The sequence below is a fragment of the Neoarius graeffei genome, chromosome 1 (genome assembly GCF_027579695.1).
Source record: "Neoarius graeffei isolate fNeoGra1 chromosome 1, fNeoGra1.pri, whole genome shotgun sequence".
Classification (NCBI taxonomy): Eukaryota; Metazoa; Chordata; class Actinopteri; order Siluriformes; family Ariidae; genus Neoarius; species Neoarius graeffei.
Genome location: NC_083569.1, coordinates 103699243 through 103712182, shown reverse-complemented (window position 1 = coordinate 103712182; position 12940 = coordinate 103699243). Strand labels below are relative to the sequence as shown.

The 12940-nt window shown below is 42.8% G+C and overlaps 1 protein-coding gene across 2 annotated transcripts in view; it reads left to right on the top strand.

The window, feature by feature from the left end:
• LOC132880299 (desmoglein-2-like protein) overlaps window positions 1–12940 on the top strand; it is a 352687-nt gene that overhangs the window by 78024 nt on the left and 261723 nt on the right. The window lies entirely within an intron of this gene.

Here is a 12940-nt window from a genome sequence, read left to right as displayed (position 1 = left end):
CATGGTCTGTCATGCCATGTCGGACAAGAGGAGGATTTGCGGACAGTAAACGCTGGGTTGTGTTGTTTACGTGCATGTCAACCAGAGCAGTGCATATCGAGCTGATAGAAACTGTGTCAACAGACAGCTTTATCAACGCTCTCCGGAGGTTTTTTGCAGTTCGTGGTCCAGCCAAACTTCTGCGGTCTGACAGAGGGACCAATTTTGTGGGAGCTTGTAAAGAATTGAATATGAACACAGAAGACACAACAGTCAGGAAGAACCGCCAGGAGAAAGGCTGCTCCTGGGTGTTTAATCCCCCTCATGCTTCCCACATGGGTGGCTCCCGAAAGGCTCATCAGAATTGCCAGGCGCATCCTGGATGCAATGTTGCTTCAGACGGGACCAACACATCTCACACATGAAGTCTTGAGCACTTTCATGGTGGAAGTCATGGCGATCATGAACGCGAGACCTCTTGTGACCATAACCACTGACCCAGATATGACTATGGTGCTCACCCCAGCGATGCTCCTTACTCAAAAGATGAGTGCAGTTTCAGGCCCTTGTGGAAACTTTGACACGGCTCAGTTGTATGGCAAGCAATGGAAGCAAGTTCAGTGTCTTGCTGACACGTTTTGGAAGAGATGGAAGGGAGAGTATCTATCTACGCTACAGAGCCGCAGGAAGTGGACAAAAGACAAACCAAATGTCAAAGAAGGAGATGTCTTGCTGAAAGGCAGCCAAGCTCACAGGCATGAGTGGCCAATGGGACTGATTGTTAAGACTTTCCCAAGCAGTGACAACAGAGTCCGCAAAGTAGAGGTGCGGATTGTAAAGGATGGGACAGCTAAAGTGTTCTTAAGGCTGGTCACAGAGATCGTAGTCCTTCTTTCAGAGACTTAATGTGTATTGTTTCCAGAAGGCATTCCTCTTTAAATTTGTGTGTATTTGGAGTGATATAATGTAATCTTATCAAGCGGGGAGTGTATTGTCTTTAAGGGTTAAAAAGTTAAAATGTTAAGTTAAAGTTCATAAGTTAATAATTAAGTAGGTTTAAAAAAACTATATTTTCATTGGTCCAGAGAAACCGCGTTAGAGTGAGTGGTCTTTTCATTGGTCCAGAGAAACCATGTCAGAGTGAGTGGTCTTTTTATTGGTTCAGAGAAACCGTATCAGAGTGAGTGGTCTTTTCTTTGGTTCAGAGACACCGTGTCGGAGTGAGCGTTCAGGTCGGTAAGTCCGGCTGTGCTGTGTTTTTTCTGTTGCATGCTCAGTACTCATGCTCAGGTGAGAAAAGTGAGCACAGACAGCTAAATAGACTGCTGAAATCATATTGTTGGAGTTTTCCTACGCTTTTGCCTTGGAGAATATTTATCTGTATTATGTGTGAACAGGGTCATATCATATATGATTGTATATTTTTGTGATTAAGATATGATTAGTTATGTTTTTGGTGAATATACTTTGCTAGTTTTCAGTAAATGCTAGCTTTTTTTCATTTTGTGGATCGATGGATGCTAATTGAAATGTACTTATACAATGTTACTTGTACAGTGTTTTAAATTGTGTTTCTATCTCTGTAATAATTTCAGTTTTACGGGGGAGAAATTGGAAAAATAGAAGACTTCATTAAAGGACAAGAAAAGTCAAGCCTTGTGGTTTTTTGAAAGACTTCTACTCGTTATCTGACTGTCTAGCTTTGTATAAGCACACGCATTGCGAGGGCAGTACATTTAGTATGCATTTTTCTTTGTATTCCTCACCTTTGCGACGCCATACAGTTTTGAAGCCATCAGTTCCAAAAACATTTATCTTGATCTCATCACTCCAGAGTATAGAGTCCCAGTAGACTTCATCTTTGTCAGCAGAAACAAAGGGCTGTTTTCTTATCTGTGGTAGGTGCAAAGACCTTCTCATTCCTCACAGACTTGCTAGCACCGAAAAAGCTGTCTGATTGCACATTAGAAGACATTCTAAAAGCACTGAGAAAATTTTATGTGCCAGAGAAAAACATCGTAAGTGAACGTTACTCATTCTGTGCACGAAAGCAGCAAAGTGGAGAGTCACTGGCGGAATATGTTGCCACACTAAAAGGACTGTCGACTACATGTGAGTTCGGCGAAAACCTGGAAGAGCAGCTAAGGGACCAGTTAGTTTATGGAATTAGCAGTAAAGAGCTACGAACTAAGCTGTTAAGTGCTGCTTATGGAGAACAGTTGAAATGGGCTAAAGTAACCGACATTGTGAATAATTTCGAGTCCACCACTAGGAGTCTGAAAATGTTTCAACAAACCCCGCTAAGAACAGATAGTGTGAGCAGCTACAAAGGAAAGGCTCATGTGTGCCAAAAGGTGCCAGATAGGAAACAAACGCCAGCGGTGAGAGCATGTGCTACCGATGCCAAAGAGGAGGACAGCCACCTGCTAAGTGCAAATGCAAAGACTTTCAGTGCCGAGCGTGCAACAAGTAAGGACATCTTGAGCGAACATGTAGAAACGCATTGACCAAAGAATTCGTCAACCAGGGTGGCAGCCCATGAGCAGCCATGAGAAGCACCCAAACAGAGAGAGACACCCACTATGTCATGAGGGAACCACCAGACCAGGGACCAAGTACTGTGACGCTGAGTCAACGGTCAGCATTGCCCTTGGGTGGAATGGCAAACACGCTAGGACAGCCTCCAGGGCCTGAGAACTGTGCGGACATGGAATTGCCAGGGGTCACAAAGGACTTTGAACTGTTTGCAGTGAAAGGTGACAGTGAGTATGTAAAGCCCTACGTGGTCATGGTGAGATGCAATGTTATTAAGATAAAAATGGAAGTAGACGCAGGTGCAGCTATGAGCATAATTTCAGAGAAACTGTACAAACGTAGTTTTAAGAAGTGTAAACTGCAGCCATGTGATGTGCATCTTAAAACATACTCTGCAGAGCCAATTGTACTGATGGGTAAAATCCAAGTGAAGGTGCAGTGTGGAGATCAGACAGAACAGCTGACTTTATTAGTGTGAAAGGGAAGTGGTCCAACACTAATGGGTAGGAATTGGATTCAGTACCTGCGCTTAGACTGGTCTAGAGTGAATCATGTACCAGTAGCAGATCCTCTTTCAGAGATGTACAAGAAATACTCTCATGTGTTCAATGCAGATCGTGGAGTCATTTCTGGGGTAAAAGCAAAGCTAAGGGTAATGGAGAATGCAATCCCAATATTCTGCAAGGCTAGATCAGTGCCTTATGCCTTGAGCTCAGCTGTTGACAAGCAGTTAGCAAAGTTGCAGGAAATGGGAGTTTGCACTCCAGTGGAATATAGTGAATGGGCAACTCCAGTTGTATGCATACCAAAAAACAATGGTGAGGTCAGAATTTGTGGTGACTATAAAGTAACCATAAATCCCTGGTTAGAGGTGGACAAATACCCTCTTCCAAAAACACAGGATCTTTTTGCCAGGTTAGCTGGGGGCAAATACTTCACAAAGCTAGATCTCACACAGGCTTACCAACAGGTGGACCTAGATTATGAATCTCAGCAGTACGTGACCATCAATACACAAAAGGGGCTCTTCCAAATGAATAGGTTACCCAATGGAATAGCTAGTTCACTGGCAATATTCCAATGTATTATGGATCAGATACTTCAAGGCTTACCAAGTGTTGTGTGCTACCTTGACAACATTTTAATAAATCAAACACTGGGAAAATGTTGAACAGGTGTTAAAAGGACTACAAGATAGAGGCATTAGGGTAAATCAAGACAAATGTAGCTTCTGTCAACTAAGTGCAACCTACTTGGGACACAAAATTGACAGTGAAGGATTACATCCAGTACCCAAGAATGTGGAAGCGATAGCCAACACGCCAGTTCCTAAGAATGTCACAGAGCTTAGGGCATTTTTAGCGTTATTGGCATACTATGGGAAGTTCCTTGAGAACCTTTTAACAGTCATTAAGCCAATGACAGTGTTGCTACAGAAAGACAGTCCGTGGAACTGGTCCACCAATTGTCAAGCAGCTTTTGAGAAGGCTAAAGTACGGTTGTCGTCTTCAACCATTCTAACCCATTTTGATCCTGAATTGCCAATTTTGTTGGCTTGTGATGCTTGTGCATATGGTCTTGGAGCTGTGATATCCCACCAAATGACTGATAGTAGTGAAAGACCTATAGCATACGCTTCACACACTTTGAGCAAGACTGAAGTAAATTACTCACAAATTGAGAAGAAAGCATTAGGCATCATTTTTGGTGTACAGAAATTTAGGGATTATCTCTATGGCAGGAAATTTGTATTGGTAACAGACCATAAGCCACTGGTGAAGATTTTGGGGCCAAAGACGTGGGTGCCAGCATTAGCAGCTGCCTGCCTACAGAGATGGGCTTTATTACTGTCAGCTTATCAGTATGACAGTCTACAAAGCCTCCTTAGAACATGCCAATGCAGATGGGTTATCAAGATTACCCGTACAGAAAGAGGCGCCACAAAGCAACTGTAATTGAGAATTTAGAGAATTTAGAGTGTCTTGGTTGGAATTAATTCCTGTATCAGCCAAAGATATAAAGAAAGAGACAGACAAAGACACAATACTTACCAAAGTGAGACATTTAACACAGAATGGATGGCCAAAACATGTGCTGGATGATGAATTGAAATCAGACTGGAACAGACGTGAGGAACTCACTGTAGAAGCAGATTGTGTCTTGTAGGGTTTAAGAGTAATAATACCTAGGGCACTGAGACCTCAGATGTTAAAAGAGCTACATGAAGAGCATTTGGGCATTGTTAGGACAAAGTCATAAGCTAGAAGCCATTTTTGGTGGCCCAGTCTGGATATAGAAATTGAAGACATGGTGAATAGCTGTCCGATCTGTCAAAAGAACAGACATGCACCTAACAAAGCACCAGTGCACCCATGGAAGTGGCCAGAGCTGCCGTGGGAGGGAATTCATATACTGTAGACTTTGCGGAAAAGGGAAAACATCAGTTTCTGTTGGTTAGTGATGCCTATTCACACTGGCCAGAAGTTAAAGTGATGACTAGTACCACCGCTACAGCTACTGTCGAAGCTATGAGGGGTCTGTTTGCAGCTTATGGGCTCCCTCAAGTGGTCGTTTCAGATAACGGCCCACAGTTGGTCTCAAAAGAGTTTGAAACTTTTTTGGAAGCTAATGGGGTTAAACATATCAAATCTGCCCCGTACAGTCCAGCCTCTAATGGATTGGCTGAGAGGTTGGTTCAGACTTTTAAGCAGTAATTGGACAAACAGAAAGATTCTGGATGTTCCTTACAACATTGCATAGATAGTTTCCTGTTTAGTTACAGAAACACACCGTCCTCATCTACAGAGAAAGCGCCTTCTCAGCTTTTCCTGAAGAGAAGTGTCAGGACCAGGTTATCACAAGTTACACCAAAATTCTCTGTGCAGATGCAAGAAAAACAAGCAAATGTCAAAAACAACCAGACCCGTGTGAGAGTCTTACAACCAAATCAAGCAGTGCTGGTTAAGAATTTCTGTGGAGGGGAAAGAAAGAAATGGAAATCGGGTAATAGAGCGAGTGCTAGGTCATGTGACTTATTTGGTAAATGTAGAAGGACAAACAAGCAAAAAGCACATAGACCAGCTGATTACTACCAAGATTTCTGGTCAATGCACAAACACTGAGAATGTTGAGATTGCAGAACATTTGTATGACTCCAGAAACTGAGATTGTACCCAGTCTTGAACTGGAAGAAGATGAATTAAATGAGTGTGTGGACGGACAAGTGAGCACCCGACCACAGAGAGTCAGGCGAGCTCCTGAACGTTTGAATTTATAACTAGGAATTGAAATGTAAAGATATCTAAGGAAGTTATCCTTGAGGAAAAGATGCAGATGATTTTTTTGTGTGTGTGTTCGTACACTGGAATGAAAATGATTTGTAAGTGTGAAGGTAAACATTGTTGTTTTGAGTTACATGAAATGAGTGAGGTTAAAGGTTCCCGGGGAGGAATGTTGTGTATGGGTATTTCAACTTCAGCTCCCATGATGCTTAGAGTCATGGGGGGGCTATAAAAGAAGACAAAGCTCCCCACTTTCGTTCTCTTTCGTACCGCAAGGGGATTGTAGAAAGCCTACATGTTATGTAGTAGCCTAGTGATAAATAAAGTTAAATGGTTTTTTTGTTTTTTTATTCGTATACAATACAATTATACAAAACAATGACACTACAAAAAAACAAAATTAACAGTGAGGAATAATGTGTATATGGAGATGTCCGTGTGTGTGTGTGAGTGTATATAAGGAGTAGTACTGACTTACTGTTGGACCGGGGAGATGGAGGCTAGATCGCAGAGAAGGAGGGTTACAAAGGAAATGAGTAATGTTATCTTTATGTAGGATAATAATAAGAGAAATAAGAATAGGGATAAGAATAAGAAAAAATTTGATTAACTGACTGATTATAAGGATTGCCTGGGCACCCAAGTATGACCACAGTGTCGTCCCGCCCCCACACAAGATATACCACAATGAGACAGCAGAGGGAAGGCCCTGCGTGTTAACCAGCCCACGGCCCTTGGCCCAGGGCCCCCAGCACCCACGACCCACAACACCTCAACTCCAGACCATCACGCAACACGCCGTATTTGTCCTATATAAGAATGTAAATGGCTATATTGTGGGCTTTCTCTAATGTATTGCATTAAAAGAAGTGTGCGCTCAGGGTGAGTCTCTGCCCAAATTTCGCCCTGCACGCCACAACAACCCTGCGTACTCATGGATATATGCCTCCTCTAAATTGTGTAAGCATTAAAAGAAGCGAGGCGTGCAGTGAAACACCTGCAGAGGCATAGACTAGGGCAAGCGAGGCGTGCATGCAGATGCCTCTGCAGGTGTTTCACTGCACGCCTCGCTTGCCCTAGTCTATTTGTTGATCTTGTTATTGGTAGATGTATGATGTATGCAAACTAATATGTAGTGCATTTAAAAGAGAATAAGGCGTGTTGCATTTTGCCAGGAAGAGGTATGTGTGTACGTGCAAAGGGCGAGTGCACGGCGGGGGCCCAGAACCCACGAATACCCCACAGGACTGACCAACACCGGTCCCACGTGGCAACCTGACAGGACTGGGCTGCCCGAGCCACCCATGGGGCCCAGGCAGAACAGGGATGAGTGAAGTAGAGAGAGACAGAGAGAAAGGAGGAAAGGAGAGGAAAATTAAAAAAAAAATCAAATCAAACGGAACATAGAAAAAGCAACAATCCCAGTCATAAAGAACTCAGCAGGGAAGCTAACCAGCTTACCTGAAGAAATAAATCTGGTTTTCTACAATTTTTATAATAAACTATACTCTTCAGAAATAAACCCCAACCAGGACGCCATTGACTCATTTCTTAACAGCATCACCTTACCACAACTTAATGAAAACCAAACAAATAAACTAGAGTCACCTATAACTCAACAAGAACTGTTCGAGGCTCTTAAACATATGCCTAATAACAAAGCACCAGGTCCAGTTGGCTTCCCTGCTGAGTTCTACAAACAATTTTGGTCCATTTTGGCTCCACTTTTTATCAGGATGATCAATGAATCAAAAAAAAAAAAAAACTTCCAGCTAGTATAACCACAGCTTCAATTTCACTTCTCCTTAAGCCCAATAAGGATCCAACAATGCCATCCAGCTACCGGCCAATCTCCCTACTCAATGTTGACAATAAAATAATCACCAAAATGTTAGCACACAGATTAGAAGAGGTCTCCCCATCCATTATCCACCCAGATCAGACTGGCTTCATCAAAGGCAGAATTTCTCCCTCCAACACCCGCAGATTCTCATCTCATCTCATTATCTCTAGCCGCTTTATCCTGTTCTACAGGGTCACAGGCAAGCTGGAGCCTATCCCAGCTGACTATGGGCGAAAGGCGTGGTACACCCTGGACAAGTCGCCAGGTCATCACAGGGCTGACACATAGACACAGACAACCATTCACACTCTCATTCACACCTACGGTCAATTTAGAGCCACCAGTTAACCTAACCTGCATGTCTTTGGACTGTGGGGGAAACCGAAGCACCCGGAGGAAACCCACGCGGACACGGGGAGAGCATGCAAACTCCGCACAGAAAGGCCTTCGCCGGCCACGGGGCTCGAACCTGGACCTTCTTGCTGTGAGGCGACAGCGCTAACCACTACACCACCGTGCTGCCCCCACCCGCAGATTGTTTAACATAATGTATCACTCCTCAACTTTACAAGAAAAAAACATTATAGCAACTCTTGATGTGGAAAAAGCTTTTGATAGGGTCAACTGGAATTTCCTGTTTTCCACGTTAGGGCAGTTTGGTTTCGGGGAATCGTTCATTAATTGGATTAAGATTCTCTACACTTCACCCTCAGCCACAGTGATCACCAATGGACTAACATCACACAGTTTCACTCTGCACCGGGGAACTAGACAGGGATGCCCACTCTCCCCTTTATTATTTACCATCTTCAGTGAACCTCTCGCTGCTGCCATCTGTCAGAACCCCCACATTAAGGGAGTTCAGACTCTAAATATGCATCATAAAATCAGCCTCTATGCCAACGACATCCTACTTCTTTTTCAAGACCCCATAGTATCAGTTAAAAGAAACCTTTACATTCTCTAATATTCCTGAATACTCAGGCTACATCCACACGACAACGGCAACGAGATGTTATTTAAAAAAATATCGCGTCCACATGGGCAACGATCAGTAAAATATCAGGTCCATATGGCAACGCAACGCTTGCTGAAAACGATGCAATACACATGCCACACCTCTAGGGGCACTGTAAGACGGTCCCTTCGGAGACACCAGAACAATAGAAGTAAGGACGCATGCGCATAAACTATTATGCGCGAGACTTTATATTAGCCACAAAGTCAGAAAAATCTGTTCGTAAAATTACATTATAATGACCAAATACAATGAAAAGTATTTTTCCAGTCTCACCTGTGAAAGGTAATCCCATGTGATCTCGTTTGGACGGTAAACCTGTTGGTACAGTTAAACGCAGCACATGAATGAGGCATCTTTATTCTCCGCTTTGACCTATCCAATATGGCGGCGAGGATGACGTATGATTCTACGCGGAAGGCGGCGTCTTTAATGGTCCGGAATAAATTGAATGCTACACATTGATGGATTAATTTGTTCTTCTATGCCCTTTTTGAGGAATGTATTGTAGGACTTAAACCAACATCTGAAGAGGTGAGATCAGTCCTTTTTTTCCCTATTTTTGCTGGCAGGATTGACTCTGCCCTAAGGGCTATTCTCTCTCTCTCTCTCTCTCTCTCTATCACTTTGCACCATTACACAATAAATATTCACATTGAAAATATTTTGTAAGCGCATTTCATGAACCAAGTTATAGGATTTTTTGACAACTCGCATTGAGTTCGTTACACTTCTACCCGGCGTGAAGCACTCACAGTCATGTGGTTGTGACATCATCATAAACAAATCCGTTCTACTCATCCAGACGACTTCGCAACGGCAACGTTGCCATATCTTTCCACTCTGGAACCCGTTCTCAAAAGATTGCATTTTGGGGCACCCAAAACGCCGGTGCCGTGTGGACGCCAGGCCGAAACGATAAACAATTGTATCGGAGTCACCTGAATCCGTTGCCGTGTGGACAGGGCCTCAATCAATTGGAATAAGTCTGCAATTCTTCCATTACACTCCAACAGCTGGGATGTGACAGCCCATTCATCACCTATCCCACTATGTATTAATTATATTACATATTTAGGGATAAAGGTTTCCCCCAGGCTGTCAGATTTATTTAGTCTAAATTTTACCCCCCTGCACAATTCAATAGATGATGATCTCCAGCGATGGATGAACATTCCACTATCCATCATGGGCAGGATATCAGTTGTCAAAATGTCAATATTACCCAAAATAAATTATTTATTCTCAATGATTCCAACACAGCCTTCCCCTTCCTGGTTTAAATCACTTGACTCCACAATTATTAAATTCTACTGGAAAAATAAGACAACAAGAATCAAACTGACCACTCTACAAAAACCTAAAATACTCAGAGGACTAGAGGCTCCACACTTCCAACATTATGCCCTGGCCAACCAACTTCATTACATATACAAATGGTTACTTCCCACCCCCTCAGACAACACCTGGTTAGACATAGAACAAACCATTTGCAAGGATATTCAGATCTCAGACCTTCCTTTCTGTAGTCAGTCAGTTAAAAAACATCCATCCTTCAAAGCACTAACAATATCATCTAGTCCTTGGGTGGCCAACCCGCGGCTCGCGAGCCGCATGCGGCTCTTTGCCCGGTGTCATGCGGCTCTTACTTTCATATCGAAGTTTGTGTTTGTGTTTTTTTTTTTTATGTGCGTGTGCGCTTTGCTTGAGTTCAGTATGGTATTTTCGTCAAATACATCTTCGCTTTGCTTGGGTACATTACGGTATTTTCAGGTCATGTCAAATGTGCATGTGCGTGAGATAATTGCTAAGTTTTTGGGCAAGGTGTATCTTGTGTCAAGTAGCCTCTCAAAATGGCAATGAAAAAATGCACAGCAAAACGAAAATATGAAGACGAACATAGGACATTTTTAACAGAGTGGGAGAGTTTATACTTTTTTGTTGAACGTAATGGCAAGCCATTCTGCCTTATATGTCAGTCATCATTAGCTCATTTCAAAGCTTCCCGCCTCCCTGAATAAGCAAGGAGCCAGATATGCAACACTAATTGAAAACCTGCACGAAAGCTTTGTAACCCGGTTCCGTGATATACAACTGAAAAGGCCACAGATTACGTTCCTTGTCGACCCATTCAATGCGGAGACAGACTGTTTGAAAGCCCCGCTTGTCACAGATGAGGCTGCGGCTGAGTTGGAGATGATCGATCTTCGTGAGGAAGACCAACTGAAACCTGTTTTGAGGGAAGGCACCATTGAGTTTTGGAAAAGTGTGCCATTGGAAAAATACCCGAATGTGAAACGGGCTGCGCTTAAGATACTGTCAATGTTTGGGTCAACATACGTCTGCGAGTCTGTGTTCTCTACCATGAAACACGTGAAGTCAAAGCATCGTTCTGTTCTGACTGACACCCATGTGAAAGAACTGCTTCGAGTGGCAACGACGGAATACAAGCCAGATTTGAAGAGGATTGTTCAAGGCAAGGAATGTCAGAAGTCCCACTAAGCAACATGCATAGTAAGTGCACACAATATTGATTGCTGTAAATGACTGGCCTGTGGTATTAGTACTGACTGAAGGAGTAAATTTCTCTCATGTTGGCGTGTGACATTTACTATTAATCTGGCTGAGCAGAGGTGTGTGCTTGAGCGTGTGTGTCTGTGAGGGAGAGAGAGAGAGCGAGGGGGGTCACATGTATGGTACACATGTGTGGTCATGTGTATGGTGTGGCTTTTTTTTGGTAATGCCATGAGTCCCACTAAGCAGCATGCATAGTAAGTGCACACAATGTTCATTGTTAAAAATGACTGGCCTCAGCCTGTGGTCTTAGTACTGTAGGAGTAAATATGTTGGTGTGTGACATTTACTATTAATCTGGCTGAGCAGAGGTGTGTGTGTGTGAGAGAGAGAGGAAGGGATGGGTGATGTTCGTGTGCCCATGTGTATGATGTGGCTCTTTGCGGTAATACAGTAAAAAATGTGGCTCTTGGTCTCCAACTGGTTGGCCACCCCTGATCTAGTCTGACAGCTTGGTGGAAATTCTATCACATCACTGATTCACCTGTAGCACCGTCAAATCGCACCCCGAATTGGAATAACCCCGATTTCACTGTCAACAAAAAAACACTCAGTTTTCTCACATGGATAGGCAAGGGCATCACTCAACTTCATCACATTATTCAAGACAAAAATCTGGCTTCATTCCCTTGTTTGGTCCAGAAGCACGGCATTGAGAGTAAACACTTTTTAGAATACCTACAAATTAAATCATCTATCCAAGCTAAAATTAATATCCAGACAGCTAACCTAGACATCCCCTCACCAATCATGGAGTTGATCAACATTCCCTCCCCCCAAAAAAATATTTCCAAAATATACAAAATTATATCTCGTTTAGAAAAACTTTAAGCCTACCATATCACAAATGGGAATCAGATTTGTCCATTGCTCCCGGTGCCGACTTCTGGACCCAAATCTGTAAAAACATCTACCTCATGACAAAAAATAGCAATCTACAATTAATACAGTACAAGGTTCTTCACAGATTTCACTTCACTGCACAGAAACTATATAAAATGGGCTTTGACTCTGATTTGTGTTCTCACTGCATGCAAAATAACCCAGACACATACATTCATGTTGTCTGGCATTGCACTCCAATCAACAGGTTTTGGATAAGTGTCACAGAATCACTCTCTACCATTCTTGGCTGTCACATCCCAGCAACCCCTTCCCTATGTGTACTTGGTGATACAACCGCAATCAATCTAAGCACCTCATGCAATAAAATACTGCTAGTAGCGCTGACTATTGCCAAGAAAACAATCCTCATGAACTGGAAATCAAGGAATACTGTACACATCACTCATTGGAAAAATTTGTTATCGGATTATATATCATTGGACAATATATCCACTCCAAACTTAAACAACACTCAGGATACACCCTCCCCTTGGACACCCTTCATCACCTTCTTACAGTTATGACTTGACCCTCTGCGCCTGAGATCCAACTCACAACTTTACATCCACATGTAAATAGCTATATAAAATAGGGTGGCGGATGGTAGCTGGAACAATTATTTTTACTATTATTATTATTTTTTTTATATATCATCTCATCTCATTATCTCTAGCCTATATAATCTCTCTTCACCCCCCCCTCCTTTTTTAAGTTAAATGTTTTATAACACTTCTGCCTCCACCTCCATTAATATTTTGTAAGATGTGTGCTCCACTTGGATACTACACTTCTCATCAGAAGACGCTCCTGTCGAGGTGTTAACTT